Here is a 23,154-nt window from a genome sequence, read left to right on the forward strand (position 1 = left end):
TGCCTCAGTTTGCCTTGCTTCCCTGCATGGCCTGTTAATGAGCTGAGCGTTACCCACAAGCTGTTCATTGACTACTCGGAACTTGCTCTTCTTCCCCTCCCTAGCAAATGACCCGCTGCAACTCTCCACCCAATCGCTACTTTCATCAGGGACACGCCTCTGCCTGAGCGGCTGTCTGCACTTGTTTAACAACAGCAACCAGTTTAGTGGCTGAATTTAACAGCGCTCTGTGGTTGGCTTTCTCTGTTAAGCCATTTCATTTCCTATGGCTGTAGAGGAAATAACCCTGGATTTAAGACTGGCTATTTTACTGTATTTGCACATCGGGAAGTTATAAGAGCATTTCCCAGTGGGAGTTTGCCATCTTTTTCTTGCCTTATATCAGACTTTTGGATTGATGGTGCACAGTAGCACATACAGGCTGTGTCGGAGGCAGCACATACTGTCAGCCACACAGCTTGTCTTTCAGTTTGCCAACTGACCTGGGGGGGGGGGGAAATGCCCTGGCTTGCTCCTGTGCATGTACAGTGGTACTTCGGGTTACAGACGCTTCAGGTTACAGGCGCTTCAGGTTACAGACTCCACTAACCCAGAAATAGTACCTCGGGTTAAGAACTTTGCTTCAGGATGAGAACAGAAATCATGCGGTGGCAGTGGGAGGCCCCATTAGCTAAAGTGGTACCTCAGGTTAAGAATGGACCTCAGGTTAAGAATGGACCTCCAGAACGAATTAAGTTCTTAACCCAAGGTACCACTGTACTTGCAGCTTGATCTGCAAAAATCAAGTGATGCTTTCTAAAGCATGCAGACAAAGGCCAATATTTCTCTGAGTCACTGCTAAAGGCACAGCTATAGTAGACACCTGAAAAGTTGGCAACATTAGCCATCTCGACACAAGTTGTGTTGTCTGTGGCAGGGTCACAGGGCATTTCCAGGCTGTTGTTGTTTTCAGGTGGGAGTCTAACACATGCCTGCAAATTCAGGTGGCACGGCTGACGTTTACTTGGCTGTCTTGTGCAACAAACCCATCATCCCACAACTCCATGGCTTCTCTCCCCCCCGCCCCATTTTCAATAAGAAGAGTGTTTCAGAAATGCCCTGGAATGTATGAGATAACACTTGCTTGGCTGTATGTCATATAACCTCTGTGGAAACGAACGAGGACCAATGTTTGACAAATAGAAATCATTGTGTAACCTCCCTGCAAACCTTATACAAACCAATCAGGATGGATATTCAGTAAACAGATAGTCTAATGAAGCTATAGTGATTTTTTTTTAAAAAAATAAGCTTTTTTGAAGCACCCCCCAACCCACCTCCCCCCGGAGCATGTTGTTTTCTGCCACCTTTCCCACCTCCACCTTGTTTCCTGTAGCGATTACCAGCTTGGAGACAAGGCGGCAAGACTGGGGGAGGGGGGGTCATTCCTTTCCGATAACTATTTATTCGCATTACCAGACACAAAAGCCCCTTTGAAGGTAGAAAAAAGGAGCACAGAATGGATGACACAAAGCGCCTTTTCTTCTTCTCCTGCTGCGGACTCATCTTGCCCTGGGCTTTCCATCGCTGCTCATCTTCCTCCCTCCCCTCTCTGCTGCATGGCGGTCTGTGCTTTTGTTTGACAAATCCTGTTATCCGAGCCCAGAGCCCAAAGCAAGGGCAGCTGATCGCCTGACCCCTCTGCATTCTCCAGCTCGGACTGAAGACTGGCAATCACAACACGCCGGACAATGGGAAGGGCGGCCTAGCTTGCAGGATGGCACCTCTTTTCCTCTCTCCCCTAGAAACCAAACATTGCAAGCTCTCTAAAGAAAGCAGTTTGACACCTGGGGTGGGGGCAGAGCCAACAGTTTGGGGTAGGGCTGTGGGAGGAGTTTAGAAGTTTGGGAGTGGAGCTCAGCACAAAAGCTGAGCCACGCTCCCCAAAAGCAGAAGCAAACAGAAACCCAACTGGTGCAGCAGACTGTGTCAACTCACCAATCCAGCTAATATTGTCTACACGGACTGGCAGTAACCCTCCCGGGTTTCAGACATGGAATGTCTCCCAGTCCTACTCGAAGATGCCAGGGATTGAACTTGAGACCTTCTGCATGCAAGGTAGATGCTCAAACCACGGAGCCACGGTCATTCCTCAAATGTATTGGTCCTGTTAGGTTGGATCAGAATGCATTGTGAGCAATAAGCTGGTCATTTCAGGTCACTGATTCTGCTTTGGAGCTAGTCTGTCTGTCTATCTATCCATTTGCCATGCATGGGGGTCCTCCCTCCCTCCCTCTCATCCTCACAACATTGCTGTGAGGCAGGTAGCTACCTGAGAGTTGATGACCTGGCAAAGTGAGGGTTTGGACTCTGGTGGTCTAGTTCCCAGCTCAAAACTCTAACCATTGCACCATGCTAGCTCTCCTCTAGAAATTCTGGAAACTGGATACAGTGGTACCTTGGGTTAAGTACTTAATTTGTTCCGGAGGTCTGTTCTTAACCTGAAACTGTTCTTAACCTGAAGCACCACATTAGCTAATGGGGCCTCCCGCTGCTGCTGCACCACCGGAGCACAATTTGTGTTCTCATCCTGAAGCAAAGTTCTTAACCCGAGGTACTACTTCTGGGTTAGTGGAGTCTGTAACTTGAAGCGTATGTAACCTGAGGTACCACTGTACAGGAAAAGGTCCCCTGCAGGAAAGCAGTTTGCTCTCAAGACGGTGAGATTTAGACAACTGGCCTCAATACATTCTTCCCTTCCTGGTGAGTTTGATTCATGCACCAAAATTACGGGTGGGCAACCCAGGGCTCCCAGGGCTCGCGTGCCTCTTCCTCTTGCCCCTTCCTGTGTAGATCATAATTGCTGTTCAAATTGCCCCTGATGCTGCAGCCACTCTCCCCTTGAAATGTGTCGATAATGCCATTGCTGCAGTCAACTTGAAGCACTATCTGCATAGGCAACAAGGCCACAAAATCCTTCAACCACTGTTTGCAGGGAAGAGGGACTTACATGAGAAATGGACAGGTGACACTCGGTTCTCAGGTATTTGAAAACATGAACCTAATAATTCCCTTTTTTGGATCAGATCTGTGTCTATGTCGCCCTGCAATCTATCAATCTATTTTCATCTCTCCCCCCCCCTCTCTCTCTCTGTGTGTGTGTGTTTAGAAGATCTCAAGCAGAACATAAAAAGGTAGACTTACCTTGTTATTCCTACCATCCCACCTCAGAAAACTGGTAATCAAAGATATACTGGCTCTGTACATGGAGGTTTTCTAAGCGATCCCCTGCAGCCCAGAAGCAGCAATAAGCCGGGATAAACCACCATGCATTGATTTCCTCCCCATAAATATGTGCTTGTGCAAGCTGTGGCTTGAATAGTTTTAATTTAAACTAAGGGTGGCTCACTGTGATCATGTTTCAGAGCTGCCGATCTGTACGGTTGCCATCTGGATAGGCAATTTTAAATTTGCATACCTTTAATTGAACATACACAAAGGCAAACAACCCATCCCCTCCCCACAAAACACCCTCGAGAACTTCAAAGTTGTGGCAATATTAGTTTTCATCCACACACACCTAAAAAGAAGGAACACACACACCAATACCCTACAGGTGCCAGGAAAGCATATATAGCCTGTTACAATGTGTGGGAAGAGTGACAAATGCGAAGGACATCTTTATTACTATTTATCGTGTTTCACTATAGGGCACATGGTTTCCCACCTCTTCATTTAATTCTCACAACAGCCCTGTGAGGTAGCGCTGTCTTAGGAACAGTGACTGGCTCAAAGTCAAACCCAGTAAGCTTAATGGTAGAGTGTGGATTTGAACCCTGGTCTCCCAGGTCCTAGTCTGACACTCTAACCACTACACCACGCCAGCTCTCTTTTGCACAGTGGGCTTGATTCTATAGGCACATCTCCCACTCTCTATCTTCCACTCAAGAAAGCAAGAGGCATGATCTAAGTTCAAGGTCACACTCCAGCCATGCAAGAACATTAGATGGGGATGCAAAGCAGGACTGGGTGAGGGGCATGGCCTGGGGAGAGTCTTGAGGGCTGAACGGGGGGCACAGTCACTGGCAGAGGAAGGGGGTGCGGTGGGTGCAGTCCATCCCGGGTGTCATCCCTGGGGGGGGGGGTGAATTTGCCGTGCCACCCCCTGGGACACTCACCACACACCCATGGGCGGCTAGCCCCACCCCTGGGTGCACAGCATGTATGCCACTCTGGGTGCTGGAGCAGCTAGCTCCGCCTCTGGGCACAGTTGCTCTCCAAGCCTGAGGTTCCCCCTTCCCTGCTATGGAATGAATGCTTCCTCCCGGGAAATGACCAGAGCAACGCTGGCAGGAGGCGGAGAAATATTGTCACCAACCCCTGTCGAAATGGCCCCTATTTCATTTTTTATCAGTCCTGCCATCCAATATTCCCTGGACGCTTTGTCTTTGCTTTGCATTTTATCAATATTACCGGCTGATCCTGCCATCCCCTCTCCATGGGTTTATTAATATTGCCTTCTGATCTGTGGGTAGGAGCTGTGTTTTATATTCTGGCACCATCTACAGTCTTTGCCAAGCTCGGACGCCATCTTTAATTAGATTTTCCTCTGTGACTCTGACAAACATAAACTGAACACTCTCTCCCTGCCCCCGCCCCACTCCCAATCTCTCCAGGCAAACGCTCCCTTGCTGACTTTAGTATTCCAGTGCCATCACGAAACAGAGTTGGACCTAATTCCTCTGGTTCAAGTTGCTCCGTGGATGAATCATACAACACAGTTCAGGATTTTTGTGGGGGAGGGTGGGGGCATGGAAATGATGGGGGAATGGTCACATCTTAAAACAAAGGATCTAAATACCAGAGTATTTTGGCAAAGGAGCACAGCTTAGTGGTAGAGCACCTGCCTTGCATTCAGAGGGCTGCAGGTTCAGTCCCCAAGTGCATCTCCATGTAGGGCTGGGAATGCCCCCCCCCAAAAAAAAAAACCCTCTGGTGAGCCAGTGCTTGTTGGTGTAGACAAGGGATGAGCGGGGGAAGCCTTTTCTGTCCTGAGTGACAGCTCAGCCCTGGAGGGCCAAATTTGATAGGTGGGCAGTTACAACAGGTGACACTGAGCTTTGAAGCCCTAACTATTGGAACTTTAAGACATAGCAAAAGGGCTGTTTGAAAGCCCTTTTGCAAACAGCCCAGCACTGCTCTCTGAACCTCCAAAACCCTGAGTGGCGCAGCGCTGTTTACGAAAGGACTTTCAAAAAACCTCGCTTTGGTGGGGGAATAGGTGCATACAGCCAAAGTGAGGAGCCTTGGATCCTTCGCTCACCAGCTGATGAATGGAGGGAACAATATTGCTGGCTGCAGGGGTCTACTTCACCAGCACATTCCATGCAGGAAGTGTGCTCCTGAAGCAGCCCTAAGAAGGATTGAACTCTATTTCCCTGCTCATCACCCAGTGGTGTCAGCAGATGGACAGGTGGGCATGGTTTGGGGGAAAAGGCCCCATGGGCCACCTTAGACTTCCTGGTGGGCCAAAGCTGGCCCACAGGCTAGAGATACACCACCAATGGTGCAGACAATACTGATCTAGATGGACCAGTGAGCCTGACTAAAGCAGCTTTTAAAGTTTCTATGGCAGGATTGACTGTGGGCACAGATGTGATTAATGCAGAATGTGAACTTGTCCTGTTTGGGTCAACAATGCAGCTGGCCAATTAGAAAGCAATCTTCTGGCTCAGCCTTGCGAACCCTAGGGCCCTCCAGACATTGCTGGAGGCAGCTGCCATCATCCTGACCACTGACCATGCTGCCTGTGGCTGATGGAGCAGGGCTGATGAAGGGTGTGGGCTGGGAAGTGTCCCAAGAGCAAGATAGAGAGACTTGGAGGGCCACATTTGCCCCCTGTGTCTGAGGTGCCCACTGTGACAGAAAAGTTTGTTTTCTGAGCAGGTTGAGTCATTGTCCCCCATCCCCACCCCCGCCAGCAAACAGTTAACTAGCAACAGCTCCTGATTGGCCATAGTTCCAAGGGAGGCAGTTGGAGTGGAGTGAGGAGTGTGTGTGAGGGATTCGGTCTGTGAGAGGGATTCTGTCAGGATGGTTCGTTCTGACAGGTGGTAGAGCTGAGGAGAGCCGAGAACTCTCAGTATATGCTCTAAGGTTCTGAATCGCAGAACCCTGTTTAAATAGAAAAGTCCCACATGGTGTTTATAGGAAAAAAAGGTCCTCAGAGGGAATACTCTGACAGAAAAGGGCAGTAGTGATTCTGAGGCCAAGGAGGGTTTGGGGGTCTGTAAGGGAAACAGTCCAGTTAAAACCCTAAGTTCCTGAAGTGTGTGTTGAGAAGTCTGATCTATGAAAGTTGTGTAAAAGAAAGTAACTTCAAGCCTGAACAGCATACAGCCTATAACTTGAGACAGTATGCATTTTAATAAAAAGCAACAGCACTGTGCCATGAATAACCTCACGGTTTGTTACATTTCTGTGGAAGAAAGAAGAACCAAAACTCCTTGTTTACATCTGTTATAATAAAGTTTGTTTGCAACCTGTTTCCCCAAAAGAAAAACCCACTGTCGCTCATGATTCATTCTCTATTGGGGGAAATCACGTGAGGGAAGGGAAATTGAGGGCTGGTGCAGCGGTGCCATGGAGAGAGAGAGGGCCATTGTGTCATTGCACCCACCCTGGCTTTAAATGGAAGCTGCCATATGATGGGGTCAATAATTGCCTGTCAGAGACCGGGCAGAGGAGGAATGGTGGAGACTGCCTCCCCATCCTGACCCTCCCAGGGAGGAAGAGGAGGAGGAGGAGGAGGAAGACAGTACAGTGGTACCTCGGTTTAAGAACTTAATTCATTCTGGAGGTCCGTTCTTAACCTGAAACTGCTCTTAACCTGAAGCACCACTTTAGCTAATGGGGCTTCCTGCTGCTGCTGCGCCGCCGGAGCACAATTGCTGTTCTCATCCTGAAGCAAAGTTCATAACCTGAGGTACTATTTCTGGGTTAGCGGAGTCTGTAACCTGAAGTGTATGTAACCCGAGGTACCACTGTATAGATTTACAAGTGGTTTGTGGGAGGTCACAGCTCAGAGGCAGATGAGGAGAAAAGTTGGGAGATAATGGGAGAGGAGAAGCAGGTAGCTGGAGCAGCAACTGGCTGACATGTTGTCATTAGAAAGCATTCCAGGCCCTCCATCTCCCAGAACTTGGTGAGCCTTAAAAGTAGGAGAGCAAAGAGCTCAAAGACAGGGGACACATAGCCGCACCCATAGAAGTGTGGAAAGAAGAAGTGGGAGAGATGGGGGGTGGATATTCACTCGGGACAACGCCATTATCCAAAAGGCTGGGTTCTATATCCTCTCTCTACAACGATTGAAATAAAAAAGGACTGTAAGAAACTTTTCTTTGTCTTTTTACTTTCCTGGGCAACCAGTCGGGAGCCGCTGACAGCATCCTGACACTGCCCCAATGGTAGCGGCAGCACAGTATCTGCCCCACCCTGGCTAAGGCCCTGAATATGGAAGCAAAGGTTCTGCAGTGGTGCAGCTTCATAGGTGACCAGTTCAGCCCTGCCTTGTAAATGTAAGGGCCTAAGGCTCCAAGACAGGAGGAAAAGCTATACCACCCATGATCTTGAGATTAAGAGTCTCATGCACTATCGACTGAGCTATCCCAGACCTTGCTCAAGGCAGGGCACGTCCAGGAGGACAAGGGCTCATGTCAGTCAAGATCATGCAGTAACTAAGGTATATTTTCCTACCACCTGTAAAACAACTTTAGGCACGAACAAAATGCCATGCTGTCAACCGCGGAGCAATAAAAGCCATTCCCAACAAATCTTGAGAAATGTATTTAAAGATTGGTAAATGCATTCATCCAATATGATCCGGCTTTTCCTAATTTGGTTAAGAAGTACTTGGGTTTGTTTTTTCCTCCTCCCTACCAAACCATTTTCCTTTGATCTTGTGTCTTTTAGATTGGAAGCCTGAGGACAGTGGTCATGTTATTACTGATCTTTGCAAGCTGCTCTGGGAAGCTCCTTTGGCTGAAGAGGAGAAGACTTTAACTAATTAAATCTTTGGGGGCTTCAACAGAAACTGTGCTCAGCTTGGCTTGGCTCAAACTTTGAGGGTAACTGCACTGGCAGTTGGAAGACCTGCTGGCTCTGTCAGAAGGGAGCATGAAGATGAGGGTTTGTAGATTTTTCACATCCAATAGAAGGAAAATGTTGGGTTCCCCCTCAAGTTTGCCGCTTCCTTCAAGGAAGGGAATTCTTCTTCTCATATCCCTCAAATCTTTTGCCAGAGTCTGAGATTAAAATTTCATGTATTGATTTATTTAAGATGCTTGCATACTGCTTTTCTTAAGCTCAGAGTGGTTTACACGAGAATAGAACAATATTTAAAATCACATAAAAGATTAAAAAAAGCTCAATAATGATTCGGATTTTACAAACTCTGTTAAAAAACGCCCACCTGCTAAAATCCCAATATGGGCTGTGTGGAAAAATCCAACTGGTTGTAGAAAAAAGAGGTGGGGCATGATTATCTGTCTGAAGAAGAAGAAGAGGAGTTTGGGCTTGATATCCCGCCTTTCACTCCCCTTAAGGAGTCTCAAAGCAGCTAACATTCTCCTTTCCCTTCCTCCCCCACAACAAACACTCTGTGAGGTGAGTGAGGCTGAGAGACTTCAGTGAAGTGTGACTGGCCCAAGGTCACCCAGCAGCTGCACGTGGAGGAGCGGGGAAGCGAACCCATTTCACCAGATTACGAGTCTACCACTCTTAACCATTACACCACACTGGCTCTGGCTGGAGCATTTCACATTCCAACATTTTGTTACAGGCTCCAATTCTTCATGTGTTGCTCATATGCTCATTCATGGAAAGTGGCTGGCCTCAATGAGATGTTGGCTGAGTGGTACAACCTGGACAAAATGTGTCCAAACTCTAATCTTGTGTGTGGGTGTTTCACATGAAGAAGGGGTGGTTGATTTCAGGATGCACACCCAATGCCTAGACCCAAACCTGCTGACATCTATAATCGATAAAGTTGTGGCCTGTTTAAATCCCAGTACTGCTGGGCGTGCTCTGGTCCGTGGGGTCACGAAGAGTCGGACACGACTAAACGACTAAACAACAACACACTGCTGTCCTGTGTTTTATCACAACTAATACGATGTTCAGCCCGCAGCTTGCCTGCAGCTTCACCAGGTCTGGACCTGCAAGTCCAGAATTAATTTGAGAAAATTCACTAAATTAAACTGGAATTCAAAAGGAGTGGAAGGCAGGACAGAGGTCTTCTGTAGATGCCCTTTTTTTATTGGGCTCTTGTGAAGATCTGTGCTCATGAAGGTATTGGGGCAGTTATGCTTCTTCCCACTTTCGATGTTGCTTACATCTACAAAAAGTGTTAGGATGGACATGCAGTTCTATTTTCCATCTGTGTCCTATAACAGCCTGCTGAAATCTTTAGCTTTTTAATGCCACAAACGTACCAATTTATTTTTTTTGTAATAGAACAAAGCAAGACTCCCTCCGGATCACAATCTTGTGGAAATGTTGGGGAAGCGTCACACTGCAACCAAAAACGGGGAATGATTATGTGGATGGTCCTTTTCAATCTGCTCCTAGCATGCTATTAATAGGTCAATGACATGTAGGACAACACACCCCACCAAACAAACAAACAAACAAACAAACAAACAAACAAACCCATCAGTCTGGAGGGCCTCACAGCAAACCAAAGACATAAGAACTGAAACAGATCCAGGCCTGCAACAGATCCAGCCAATGCCACCTTGATGTAAAATGCAGGTATGTGACGAAAGACTTAACAGGTGGAGGAGCTTAGATCACGACCCAGCTAGGGTTGAGAACATTTTAATCCACTCCTATGTCACAAGCACAGGCATTTATTTCAGCAAGAGAATAAAATGCGTCTCTTATTTGCTTTAATTCACTTAGCTTGATTGCCTAATGAAGCCCAAATTCATTTTATTGGTTCATCTCAACTTTGGTTTATTTCATTAAACTTTGTTTTAAAGAACCTCTCATTTGCTTTATCAGAGCAAAAGAAACAAACCTAATCAAGAAGATTTCAGCTTGGTTAAACAAGCGGCTCAACAAATGATAAGGTTTTACTTCAGTACAGGGAGGGGGGCTGGAATGATTTATCCTGCCAAAATTCCACGAAATTTGGGAGAAGCACCAGAACAACTTTTGGAGTGTGTGAATTCACCAGGCACAAAGCAAAGAGGAATATGAGAAAGGGCCCATCTTCTGGATTATCACAAAGGCTCGTCTAGTCCAGCACCACTTTCTCCCAATAGCCAACCAGATTCCCTGACGGAAAGCTCACAAGCAGGATGTGACTGCCATGGCACTCTCCCCAGTTGTGAATCCTGACAACTGGTATTGCAGAGGCATAAAACAGTGGAGGTAGAACACAGCCACCATGCTAAACAACCACTGATGATCTTATCCTTCATTACAGATGTAAGGAGGTCGTTCTGACTTGCATTTGTCACAACCAACACTGTTTGCATTCCATTGCAGGCCACCTTCTGCCAAACATCACATTATTTGTCTCGCTGCCTGCTGTTAAATGTAAATTGCATATGCTATGTGACTATTTACATAACTTATGTAGCTTGCATTCATCTCAACTTAAAGGAAACATCACAGCAATGTAAAAAAAAAAAGTTAATCATGTATCTGTGGACTTAAAAAAGCAGCAACCCAGCAACAAATACTGATTGCATTCTTAACAGTTCTGGAAAGTGGGTATGTGAGAAAGACCTCTGTTGCTGATCTTGAGAGTGCAAGCTGGTTAATGAGGGTGAAAGTGATAGTCCAGTCACCTCATGCCCAAACCACTTAAGAGTTTTGAAGTATAAATTCTGCACTTTAAATTGGAACCAGCTACTGGTCCCCCCCCCCCCGCCCACATTCCTCTGCAGTGCAAAAACTCAGCACAAATTCCAAATCCCAGACATTGGCTTCCAGCCATGTCTTAGTATCATGTAGATCAGTATTCCTCAAACCGGGGTCCCCATATGTTGTTGGACAATGAATCCCATCATCACTGATGGCTGGCTAAGCTGGCTGTGGATGATGGGAGTTGTAGTCCTACAACTTCTGGGAACTCAAGGCTGAGGAACATGGCTAAATAATTTTTAAGACGTATTTTTGTCTCATCAAGCAATATTCTCCTGTAGGATGACAATGATGGATATATTTGTTCATAATATATGAATGCCCCGATATCACAGTTGTGAATATTCATGTACCCAACAGAGCCACAAAAGTATTTCTTCATAGCACTCCCAGGAAGTAAACCCCTCCTCACAGACTTCCTCCTTTGCCACCTCTCTGAACCTGAGCAAAACCCAGCCAACTCTTTAAGCAAGGCTTTAGTCTGACTTTAAATTGACTTTTCTTTCCTAAGCCCTGCGAGGGTTTTCTGAGGCTCACAGTCTTCACTGGGGCTTTTAGGAGTCTTTAGTGGCTTAAGACAAAACTACGTTGGCCCTAATCTCTCGCAAAATGCACAAGGCATTTCCTACCCACCCCATTTTGTTCCCTCAAGCTTTTAGCCTAAGGTTTTCCTTTCCAGTTGTGTTTGTGTCAGAAATATATATATATGCCTCAAGAAATCCACCCTTTTAAAATACCAAAATCCTTGGCTAAGAAGCCTGTGTGTGGCAAGATGGGAAAAGGCTTATCGTATTATGGAATCCAAGTGCCCTTTTGCAGCAAAGGCGACAAAGAATCGATGGGCTGGTTTATACAGTTAGCAAAGTCAGCAGGGAAACTTTCTCCAGGATTCTACCACTCCAGGCTTCAGTGGGGGGTGGGGCTCTTCCTTCCTCAAAGTGGCAGAGAGGCGAGACAGGTAACCTGACAGAAATACATGTGCTCTTTTTCTAAGCCCATATACACCACCACCACCACTGAGTCTGCAACAAAGTCCAAGGAAGAACTTTATCACTTAATTATATTGATCCCTTTAACTGGCTTATATGCTGGTTCTATGTTTATTTACTTGCCCACCAGGGTTGGTTTTGCTGTTGGGGAGGGTGAGGCAGTTGCCTTAGGCGGCACATGCTGGGGATTGGGGAGGTAGAGGTGAGGTGTTGGAGGATGAGGCTGCAGAGGTCATGTGGCTTGTGACTGCCACATAGCCTGCCTTGCACCACCCAAGCTATCCAACATCCTTCTGGTGCAGTAATTTTTAAGAAGGATTCTAACATGTCAGCCCAATTGGTTTCTGCCTGTGGAACTGAGGAGGTACCATTTTGCCTTTTGTTTTACAAAGCCAAATGCCTCGTGCTGACCCAGAGCAAGGCTCTATTCCACATATTAATATTGCACAGCTTAAAATAATTGGATGCATAAAACTGATTCCTCTTGGAAATAAAAATTGTCCAGACCCGTATTTTTATTGAAAGCTCTACTAACCAGACTTATTGTTTATCGTTTAATGTTGCTGCTCTCCCCAAAATCGGCATAATTTTTTGCTGACAATTTCAACTTTTCTCCCTCAACTTTGACCTGCAAACATCCCCCCCATGGGTAGATCACTGCCAGCTTTTTTTTCTGTGAGTAGATCGCAGTCTCTTGGGATTCGGATGTCCCTTCTATACAGGATTGCCTCCAGACAGCTCAGGGCTCAGATAACTCCATACCCTCCAACATGTTTCCAACAAAAATAGGGACATCCTAAGAAAAACTGGGACATTCCGGGATCAAATCAGAAACTGGGATGGCTTCTCTAAATCAGGGATGTTCCTGGAAAACAGGGAGACTTGGAGGGTAAGGAAGTATCCTGGGAACTGAAATTGACATATTTGCCCATCCCTACTCTGGACACCGGCTGCTGGGGAGGGTTGCTGTTGCAACTCAGGTCATGCTTCAGGACTACCCGTAAGCATTTGGTTGTTTACTGTGAGAACACAAAGCTGGACTAGATGAGTCTCTGGCCTGGTGCAGCAGGACTCATCTTATGGTTGTCACTTTGCCATCACATTATTCTGGGGCATTGTCATTATATGCCTAACTGGCAGAATTCTCAAGGCTGTCCCTTTGCTGTGCCCCCATCTCTACTGGGCTCAGGGCAGCTTCTCCCTATTTAACTGTTGTCATTTGCAGTGGCAAGCCTTTCCTATCTGTGTAGCCCCTTAGTGGCTGTCAAGAACCTGAAGTGGCCTCCACTATGGAAAATAAGGACGGAGCTCTGTATCCCTTGAATGTGCAGGTAGCTGAATCTGACCCAACACGGCAGACTCCGCAAGCAGAAACTTGTAGACGAGGTTGGATAAAAAAAAAAAAAATTAATGAGGGAGAGGAAGCTAGCTGAAGAGATGGTAATTGCAATGGATTGTGTCTCATCTGATTATGGTAATAGTCTGTTAGGCTTTAAAAGTGGAAACCGTGGCCTCTCGTACGGGTGAAAGATGAACCTCGCAATCCTGCAAGGCAGACCGGCTGGCCCAGAAGCTAAAGCATCGTCTTGTTCATTATGAATCATAATGAATAATTAACTTAATTCATTACCAGAAGATGAGAAGACGGGCCATTAGAGTATCCTCTTGAAAAAAAAAAAGACAAGACAAAAGGGCGAGTCTATCAATTGGTCAATCACGACTGATAAAAATAAAACCTTCAAGCTCTGACACAGGGTACGGGTGATGAGCAAAGCAATAGCAACAGAAGGCCTGCCAGATGTGGTGGGATTACAGAATGGATGTTGCAGAATGCCTTCCCTGGTGAGGTGCGCCTGTCTCCTTCATTATTAACTTTTGGGAGGAACTGGAAAAACATTCCTGTTTACCCGGGCATTTGACACCAGATGGCCAAATACTGAGAGATACACAGGCTACGTTGAGCTAGGACCTCTTTGTTTAGGATGAAACCCTGTAGAAGGAAGCAATGGGGGTTAACTGATATCAACAGAGAACTAAAACTGCAGCCACTAGCTAGACTAAACTCCAGCCTTTGGAAATGGACGCATGCCTGACCTGCTTCCCAGACCACACCATAAAGGTGAGTAAGAAGGTTTTGCTGCACCAGCACCCCCTAGGGCCCCATAGCTCCAGATGGATGAAGCAGGTTGGCCTCAAAGGCAGCACCTGTCCTGCCTCAGAGCCTCGAGAGCAAGCCTCGGGGACAGCCCATCATCCTAAAGCATGTCACCTGGCTGAAACACACCTTACCAGCGCCCAGTTGCCAAAAGTGACTCAAGTTACATATAGAAGCAACACAGCAGGTCATCTAGTCCCACCAATCAGAGGTTCAGTGTGGTGAAAATACAAACCCACCCGTCAAAATGTGTGTTAGGCAAAAGGTCCTACTTGGCCCCAAAGTGAGAGCTGGTGTGATATGGTGTAGTGGTTAGAATGTTAGACTACTGTATGTCTGCTTACACAACCATACACTTAAAGCATGGGACTGTAGCTACAATTCCCAGAATTCCCTGGGAGGAGAGATTGACTGTTAGACCACTTCATTTTTTTTAAAAAAAATCATTTATTAAAATTTATAGATATCATATACTATCTTAAATCCACACATACAAAGAAAAAAAAACTTACATAAATTTACAGTTAAATATTAAATTACTTTTTCCACATATTTTCTAACTAAACTAAGATAAAGTAAAATAAAATAAAATAAAATAAAGTAGACTTCCCATCATTTCCCAATGTAATTAATGTTTGTAATATTGAATGCACTTAGACCACTCAGGGAGCTGTAGCTCAATGAGGCATAGCTGTCAACATTTCCCTTTCTTTAAGGGAAATTCCCTTATTCTGAATAGGATTCCTCGCAAGGAAAGGGAAAAGTTGACAGCTATGCCATGAGGGGATTGTCTATGTGTGTGTTGTGGGGGGTCTCCTAACAACTCTCAGCACCTTTAACACCTCCCAAAGCTCTTCTAGCTTCATGGCTAGATAATGGACCCAACCAATGAAGAGCAAAAAGTGTCCCGAAGGCAACTGAAAAGTGCTCAGCATCTCCCCCTCCCAGAATTCTCACCCGGTGTCGTAACTGCCATCAAACATGGCTCTTCAGATTCTTTCTGTATTCAACAGGAGGTGAAGATTTGTGTGTGTGCACGCATGCATGCGTAAGTGTGCGCGTAAGAGATAGCCTTCTGGGAAGGAGGAGGAGGAAATATTGTCAGAGCTGGGAATATCTTCCTCTTTTCTTTCTTGGCTCCAAAGAAAATGAGGATGTTACAGTTAAGTAGGGAGCTATAGTTCAAAGCCACCGGTGCAGAACATATAAACAAGTCCATTGCTTGAACGACATCCGCGTCTCCTCGCGCATCGGGGCCTCCTGTATAATTCATGAGCCAGGGCCGCTTTGCGTAATTCACAATTAAGGCCCGGCCAACGAGCTTTCATGTTTCCTGTTGCGCTCCCTCAACTTTTTGTGGTTCCTAGTCAACAGTTAGACAAGCTTGCCTGAGATGGTCTGCAGGGAGACACAGTATTTGTGTATTAGTAGGGAGCTTATGAATTATGTAGCCACCGTTGGTAAGCCAAAGGGATCGGCTGCTGCAACAAGCCAGCTGGCTTTTGAAAAATAGGAGAGAGAGACAGGGAGAGGGAGAGCCATATTTAACTGGGTATGTTATTGATTTAAAACACACGCACACACACACACCTGCATTTCAAGGAAGAATGGGGATTTGGGGATAGGGAAAAACACCTTATAGATTTTTAAAATTATGATTTCGGCCCAAGATCCTTCATTCTTTCCCTTCAGACTGTTTAATCCCTTTGGATTTACCGCAGTTCTGCTGTAGCACAGCCTTCATGAGCAAGGGATTGCTCAAAAGTACATCCCCCTTCTGAATACTTCTGACACTTATTCTGATGGAACAGGATTCCAAAGGAGCTTTACTTGAAAGGCCAGCGGGGTTTAAAATCCCCCTGACAGCAGTAAGGCTAGTGTCTCCTAGCTTTAGGAGGAATTCAGAATTTGATGGAAACTGGTCTGATCTGCCCCATCTGTGTTTGTCAGTGGTGAGTCAGGATTCTAGCTTTGTCCACAGCCTCCTCCTTTTTGTTGGATTCTACAAGGGCAATTTTGTTGGATTCCACAAGAGGCGAAGGAGGAGGATGCTAACAGGCAGTGCCTCCCCTGGACTGGTTCTAGGTAAGAAGACAGGCATGGTGGGGGTAGATGAGGGCTGACTGAGCTCGATGGGGCAGTGCCTGATTCCCCCAGGGGACCAACTAGGTTGCAAATTTAAACATCCCTTGACTTTCAGAGGTTGTTCTGATGCAATTCATGACTCAATAAAAATTTTAAAATAAGATGATTTGTTTGTATGTATACTCACAGATTTATTTATTTTTAATTGCATAGTGATGCTGACATGGGATGGAAAGAACTTATGAGACCCAAAAATAGATTGATTTTGACTCCTATTTATTCTGCATCCAATACACTCCCACTGCTGGTTTGGGAAATGGGATACACATGATGTCAGCCACTATCTATATTGATCGTATATCCATCCAAAATACTGCATTTTGATGCATTTCTCCCCAAACTAGCTTCTATCTGAGTTGAGGAAAAGAACAGCCTAGCTACATTTTTAAGGCGGTAATGAATTTTTGCCCTTCCCTAGTTCTGTTCTGAAACTTGCTTGCCCTTGCAGCTGAGCTCTTTCCAAAAGCAAATCAGGGCTACATTTTCAGGAGGGATGGGGGAGGAATTTGATTCAGGTTGCACTTATGTGCCACTTTTGGTGCATAAGAAGAGCTTGCTGGTTCAGGCCAGGATCCTGTTCTCACAGTAGCCAAACAGGAAGTCCTTCCTACAGGAAGTCCAAAAGCAGGACCTGAACCCTCTTCCCCTCTCGCATAAGATAGAGGAGGACAGTCATTTGTAAATCCATAATCAAAGGTGGAATTCCATTGAGGAGAATTTTAGAAACATCTCTAGTTTGTACTTTAATAGTGGTGGGGGAATACTTTCTGAAGCCCCCCTCCCATGAATTTTCAGATCTGGATTCAGGAGTAATAAGGTAGGAGCTGCAACAACAGAAACCCTATTTTTTTAAAAAAAGTGCTGTGCTTTTATTATCTGTTTTTTAACAGATTTGGTTTTATATTGTTTAAATTCCATTAGGGTTTAATAATTTTTAATGATGATCTTTTATGTGTTTCTAGCTTTCTTCATTTTACCCATTTCCTTTTACAGTATTTGTGCAAACCGCCTTGAGTCCCAGCCTGGAGGAAAAGGCAGGGTATAAATAATAGCAACAGTAATAATAAGGATAGTGATTTAAAAGCCTTTATATACTGCTTAATATTTCAAAAAAACCTCTGAGGCAGTTTTGTGGGTTAATTGACAGGTCTGCTCTAGAGGTTTCCTTCCTATGCCTTCCAACTTGCTGAGGAACCCTGAGAATTTTAGAATATATTTGACAGAGTTTATAGAATTAAGGCATTAAAAGAGAATGTCTCTTGCTTCCTGCCACCCCCACAACCTTAAGTCACAGAGGGCCGTTCCCTCCTGGCTCTCACTTTCTCCCAGTGGAAGCAAAGGTTAGCTGAGATCATACAGCCAGTTGGATGCCCAGATTCTGACTCCCTGGGGCTAATTATGAAACAACATTAGATAAAAGTCAACATATGTTGTAAAAGGCACTGTGCTTCACCGCCTGACAGTTCGTAACAATGTGCTCTTGTAACAGCTGTCAGGCTGCAATGCTAGAAAATGAGTAATATGCTGATTTATGGATATCGGTTCTGCCCTTGCATTCAGCTGCCGCGAGAAAAAGGCGCCCTGCTTAGTTCTGCAGCGGCGAAGGAAGGAAGGAAAGAAGGTGCTTCTGAAAGATATCTCAGGTATCTGCTTTTGTTTACACAGGCCCTTTTCACTGTCTCAATAATATCCAGAATGTTGCACTCCTATGCTGCCTTCCTTGAAAGACTGCAAAGGAACACTTCCTCGCTTCCTCTCCCTCATCTTATTCTGCCTTACGTCACTCACCAAACTATGCCCTGCCTGCATTCTGAATTAAAGATATGTATATTCACTTATCCATCCCACAGGTCAGCATCTTTAGGGCATGTAGATCCCACCATTTCTTTCATTCATTCATTCATTCATTCATTCATTCAATTGTATTTCTCTCCCACATTTTCTCTTATTCTCACAACAACCTTGTGAGGTAGCTTAGCCAGAGAGGCAGTGACAGGCCCAAGGCTACCCAGGGAGCCTCATGCTCGAGTGGGAATTCAAAACCTGGTCTCCTGGATCTGAGGCCAACACTTTAAGCACTGCACAACACTGGCTCTCCATCAGGACTCATTGTCTTGAGGTGGTTGCAACCTCAGGTGCCCCCTGGGGGTGAGGGTTTGCACAGTTTCAGAGAATGCTATTGAAGATCCCTGACTATGCATCCCAGGACAGTTTTGGCCTGTCATGGGTATGAGAGGGGTGCTGCATCTATATAGCCCAGGGGTTGGGCAACACTTTCAGCCCAAGGACCACATTTCCTTCTGGGCAACCTTCTGGGGCTAGATGCCAATGGTGGGTGCCACCAGAGGCTCGAGTGGGTGCAGCAAGGAATATACATTTTCCCTTTCTACAGTAGGCTAGTTTCTACACCCCTGCCTCTCTCTAGCTTTCACCCAGGCAAGCAAGTAGCATTATCAGAGTTCAAAGGCACAATCAAGTGAGGCAAAAACACTCAGGGAGAGTGTGAAGTGGGGCTGGTGAGGGGTGTGGCCTAGGGAGAAGGGGTATGGCTGAGGAAGAGTCCCAAGGGCCAAATAGAGAAGCTTTGAGGGCCACAGGCCAGAGATTCCCCATCCCTGATATAGTCTCACCTTGGAAGTTATTTCCTGGTAATTATTGGTAGGAGGCCTGAGATGCTGTCAAAGCACCTTTTTACTAAATTCAGCAAAGCTGAAGCAAAATCCTAATCTTGCTCCTATGAATCTGCATTGCATTCTCCATGGAGCTGTCCAGGGTGCTACACAAGTCCTACCATCCATTGCTCTGGTTTGACATGCCTTGGTTTGCTTCATCAGATCCCCTGGTTTTGTCATGCCTTGCCTTGCTTCTCCTTGCTCTGTCTTACTGAAACCTGGAATTTGCTCAGTTTTGCCCCATTGGAAAAAGCTTTTTGCATGTAGCAAACTAATTAGGGAGAAGGCTATGCTAAACCTGTCTGTTGGATGTTGTTGTTGTTGTTTTTTTACATGGTAAAGAGGAAGGACACCCATACAGTCCAAAATTGTCCCACCCACAGCCTGCATTTTGAAAGTCCCAGCTTAAGTCCATGTCGGTCAGAGTAGACCACAGGATTGGGCTGGATGGGCCTGTGGACTGACTAGGTGTGTGGCAACTTCTTAAGTTCATGCCCCTTGCCTGCTGCAGTGGGGGAATACTACCCCACAATCTGCTTGGAGTGGTTAGGGGGCTTGCATTCTCAGAGTGGGTGAGAAGAGGCACAAATGTTTTCTGAAGTATGTTTAACTCATTTTGTCCTGTATTCCTGCCTGGAAGAGACAGTGCCTTGCAATTATTTTTTTAAACCCTATTTTTAACCAGCCTTCTCTCTGTTGCACAGACTGCTATAGGTTACTGAACTAAAATAACATCAAATTTACCTAGCCCATATGTTCTTCTTCTTTCTCTTTATGAAACACTTCATTGGCATTTTGGAAGAAATCCAGACTTATGCTAAACTTGTTGCTGTTTACTTCTTCAATTTTTGTTTGTGAATCTTACATTGACCTAGGCACATTTTAGAAGACGAGGTGTCAATAAAGATCATTCTAAGGAAGGTGTTAGCAACTGGAAGCCCTGAGCCAAATCTGGCACCCAAAAATATGTTACCAGCGCGCTCTCACTCTCTCTCTCCTCCTGTTCCCAACTGCCAGCCTAATAAGCAGTGAGGCACAGAGAAGAGCCACATTTCACAGCACATCTTTTTAGATACATAGGAAGCTGCCTTATACTGAAGTTAGACCATTGTTCCAGCTAGCTCAGTATTGTCTACACTGGCTGGCAGCATCACTCTAGGATTTCCAGCTGGATTTTCCCCAGCCCTAGCTAGAGATGTTGGAAGCTGGATCTGGGTCCTTCTGCATGTGAAGCTCATGGTCGATCACTCAGACTAGGTTATACCACTGAGCTAGCCTGAGGTGACTCCTAGCCAACTAAGTTAGCTCACACACTTGATGTCCAAATTTCATCACTATGGCTTAGTTTTCACTAAGGTACCTTGCCTGTGCCTGGGACTGCCCCACTCCACTTTGCAGGGGGGCAGGCTCACAAGACTGAATGCACCTCTGAAGAAATCCTTTTTTGCACTGAGGATTAGCATATGGAAGAAAAGACTTGGCTAGCATCCATCTTGTGGCAACCCCCCTCCACCCATTTCTCAGATGAGAACAGGACGTGCTGCCTGATCCCCATCTTACATGTTGTTGAAGGATTTATTCTGTTTGCTGCTCTCATTTTCACTGCAATGGTTTATCCTCTGTTGCTGTATATAAGCCAACATCATTTTTGTTCTTTTGCTCAAATGTATTGTAATGGGTTTTGTGCTTTCAGACTTTTGTGGGTAGGAACATTGCTGTGGGTTATCTAAACCCACAGGGGTGGGGATTCTTTTCAGACAGAGGGCCACATTCCTTTCTGAGCAACCTTACAGGGGCCACACACAAGTGGTATGCAGAGCCAGAGTCAAAATTGAGCGGGACAATAAATGCAAATTGTATTTGTGTACAGTGGGTTAGTTTCTACAGACACCCTCACTTTTTATCCTTCAATCAGGCAAGAAACAGACATGAGTTCAGAGGCATATTCCATTCAGGCAAAAACACCTGGACAATCTTCAGAAACCCATTTCAAAGCATTATCTGGCTTGACAGCCCAATCCAGTTTCCCCACTCCTGTGGGATGATTTAGACACACATTTATTGCCTTGCTGAAAACCAGTCCTGAAACATTTCTTTTTGCTTTTGGGCAGTGCCATCCGTCCCTTTATAAACCTGCACTCCACCTTAACTTATAAACTATAACTTATAAACCTTCACTCCACCTTCTCATCCAAAGTGTGGCTTTCTGAAATTGACGCATCTTTCCAAGCTGTGAATAAACCTAAGCAATTGATTGACCTGACCTTCCAAAGTGCTTCATGGATGCTTGACATGCTTGGTACTAGTGTGGGAGGCAAACGGGAAGAATCTTCTGCAGTTTCTTCCTCTTCATAAACTGATATTTGCCAGCCCTTATGCTTCCCCTATTTCCTAAGTGAATAAATATAATAAAAATTTTCCTTATACATATTCATTATTTACTAACTTGCTTCCCCAAACTCAGTTATCTTGGCTTCTTTGTCTGATTTCTCCTGGGGTTTCTTTTAATATGGAGATTCTGTGTAAATATTTAGCTACATTAGTTTATCTAGTTCTATTGTATTCCTTTCTAAATATAACTTCTAAATTCCCCAAACCAGAAATCTATTCCAGGCTGACTTCTTCTTTTCTTTTCCTTTTTATAAATAGTTGGCTGTATCCACCCTTAATGATTTTCCATTTGTATATAGAGATCTTTTGCTGAAAGTGCTTTTCAAGAAGTTGCATTAGCGGTCTTGTTCTTGCCGATCAGTTTATGGGTTCAGCATCACCCACATGTTTCATCATGTTTCATTTTCGGGTTCCCTGTATCCCAAACTGTTTGCTGTAGTTCTTCTGGTGAATTTAGTCTATGTGTTTACACTCAGTGATAACAAGTTTGGGCACTACAGCTGTCTTAGTTACATCCAAGTTCTGAGTGAATGGCCAGCTAACCCGAATTTCTATTTGAAGGGAATATCCACTGGCTTCCCTTTCAGGTTGTATCCAGTGTAGTGCTGAGTAAATTGTCCCACTACTTGCACAATGGGATCCTTGTGCTGATGGGACATGTTAGGAAGATACTGCCTTTTGAAATGATAAAGTGGAGAACAGAGAGATTTTGTGTAATGCTTTACAAATGCCTCCGGACAGATTCCTTACCTACTCTGTTTCTGGAATCCCAAGCCTGTGTGTGTGTGTGCTTTAAAATCCACCTGCCTACTTTAAATTTGAGTTAATAGCATTTGGGCTGCCTTTTTCTCCAAAGTGTCAGTTGCTCACATCTTTAAAATGCTCTTTATGTGTTCAAGGTGCTGGCTCCAAGCAAAGCTTTATTTTCCCTCCACAGAAGAGAAAAATGCTTTGCTTGGAGCCAACTGCACGAATCCAAACTGCTTACTCCAAATGGACATCAAAGCCACTCCTTGTAACCGCCAATCACCTGACTGGCAGTTGCAACAAGCTTTTTCGAAGGTGAGCCCCTAGTGCAAATCAGCTGATTGGCACTGATAGCACATCTGCAAAGGAGGTTGCCGTGAGTGCCGATCAGTTGGTTGATGGTTACAGCTACTGCTTTTGAACTTTTTGGCAGGTGTCTGATTATGATGATGTCAGGTGATTGACAGGTGGGCACTGCTGCTCACCTGTCAAAGTCGGCCTAGGGGAAGTGGGGAGTATTACGGATCCAGCCCAATAGCCAGATGTAATTCCTCACCCCTGACTCTGGGGCACAATTCATCTGGACTTGTCTCTTATTCGTCTGGCTGGCAAATTTTGGCAGAATGTTTCCTTTGGCTGCCTCTATGTGCAATATGACACTATCATATTGCACAAGGAGGAGCGTGGGATTAAAATTGCTTGATGGCTGTCTGCTCTTGTCTTTCTGAAAATGAGGTCCTGCATTACTGATAGCTCATGCTCCATTCATCTCACTCAGCCCTGTTGATGGAACGTTGAGTTATGGACCCTGTTCAATGAGAAATGCAACCTTGTAAGAGCTGCCCTGTAATTCTCCTCCATACCAATATATCAACCTTTAGCTGAATGAAGAAATGCATGTAGAACATAGAGAGGTGAATGGCTGCCTGGTCTGAATGTGATAGATCACTCTGCATGTGTCAGATTGGTTACCTACCTGCCATCCCAAAAAGGCACTTGCTCTGACCCCATGCAAATTTATTGGGGATTAAATCCTTCTCCAAACACCCCCCCCTTTTTTACAGTTATTCATAGGTAATGTTCAATGAGTGTTGTGTCTTGTGTGCCTCTGTACACCATACTTGAGCCATATGAATCACATTGC

The 23,154-nt window shown here is 45.3% G+C and overlaps 1 long non-coding RNA gene across 1 annotated transcript; it reads left to right on the forward strand.

Moving 5' to 3' along the window:
* The first annotated feature begins 1,416 nt into the window (after positions 1 to 1,416).
* On the forward strand, positions 1,417 to 8,316 carry LOC309331184. Its single transcript, XR_014151757.1, has 2 exons — positions 1,417 to 2,097; positions 7,951 to 8,316. It is a non-coding gene; the product is annotated as an uncharacterized lncRNA (long non-coding RNA).
* Positions 8,317 to 23,154: the final 14,838 nt, after the last annotated feature.

This window comes from Podarcis erhardii (assembly GCF_964252035.2).
Source record: "Podarcis erhardii genome assembly, chromosome: 16".
In the NCBI taxonomy this organism is placed as follows: Eukaryota; Metazoa; Chordata; class Lepidosauria; order Squamata; family Lacertidae; genus Podarcis; species Podarcis erhardii.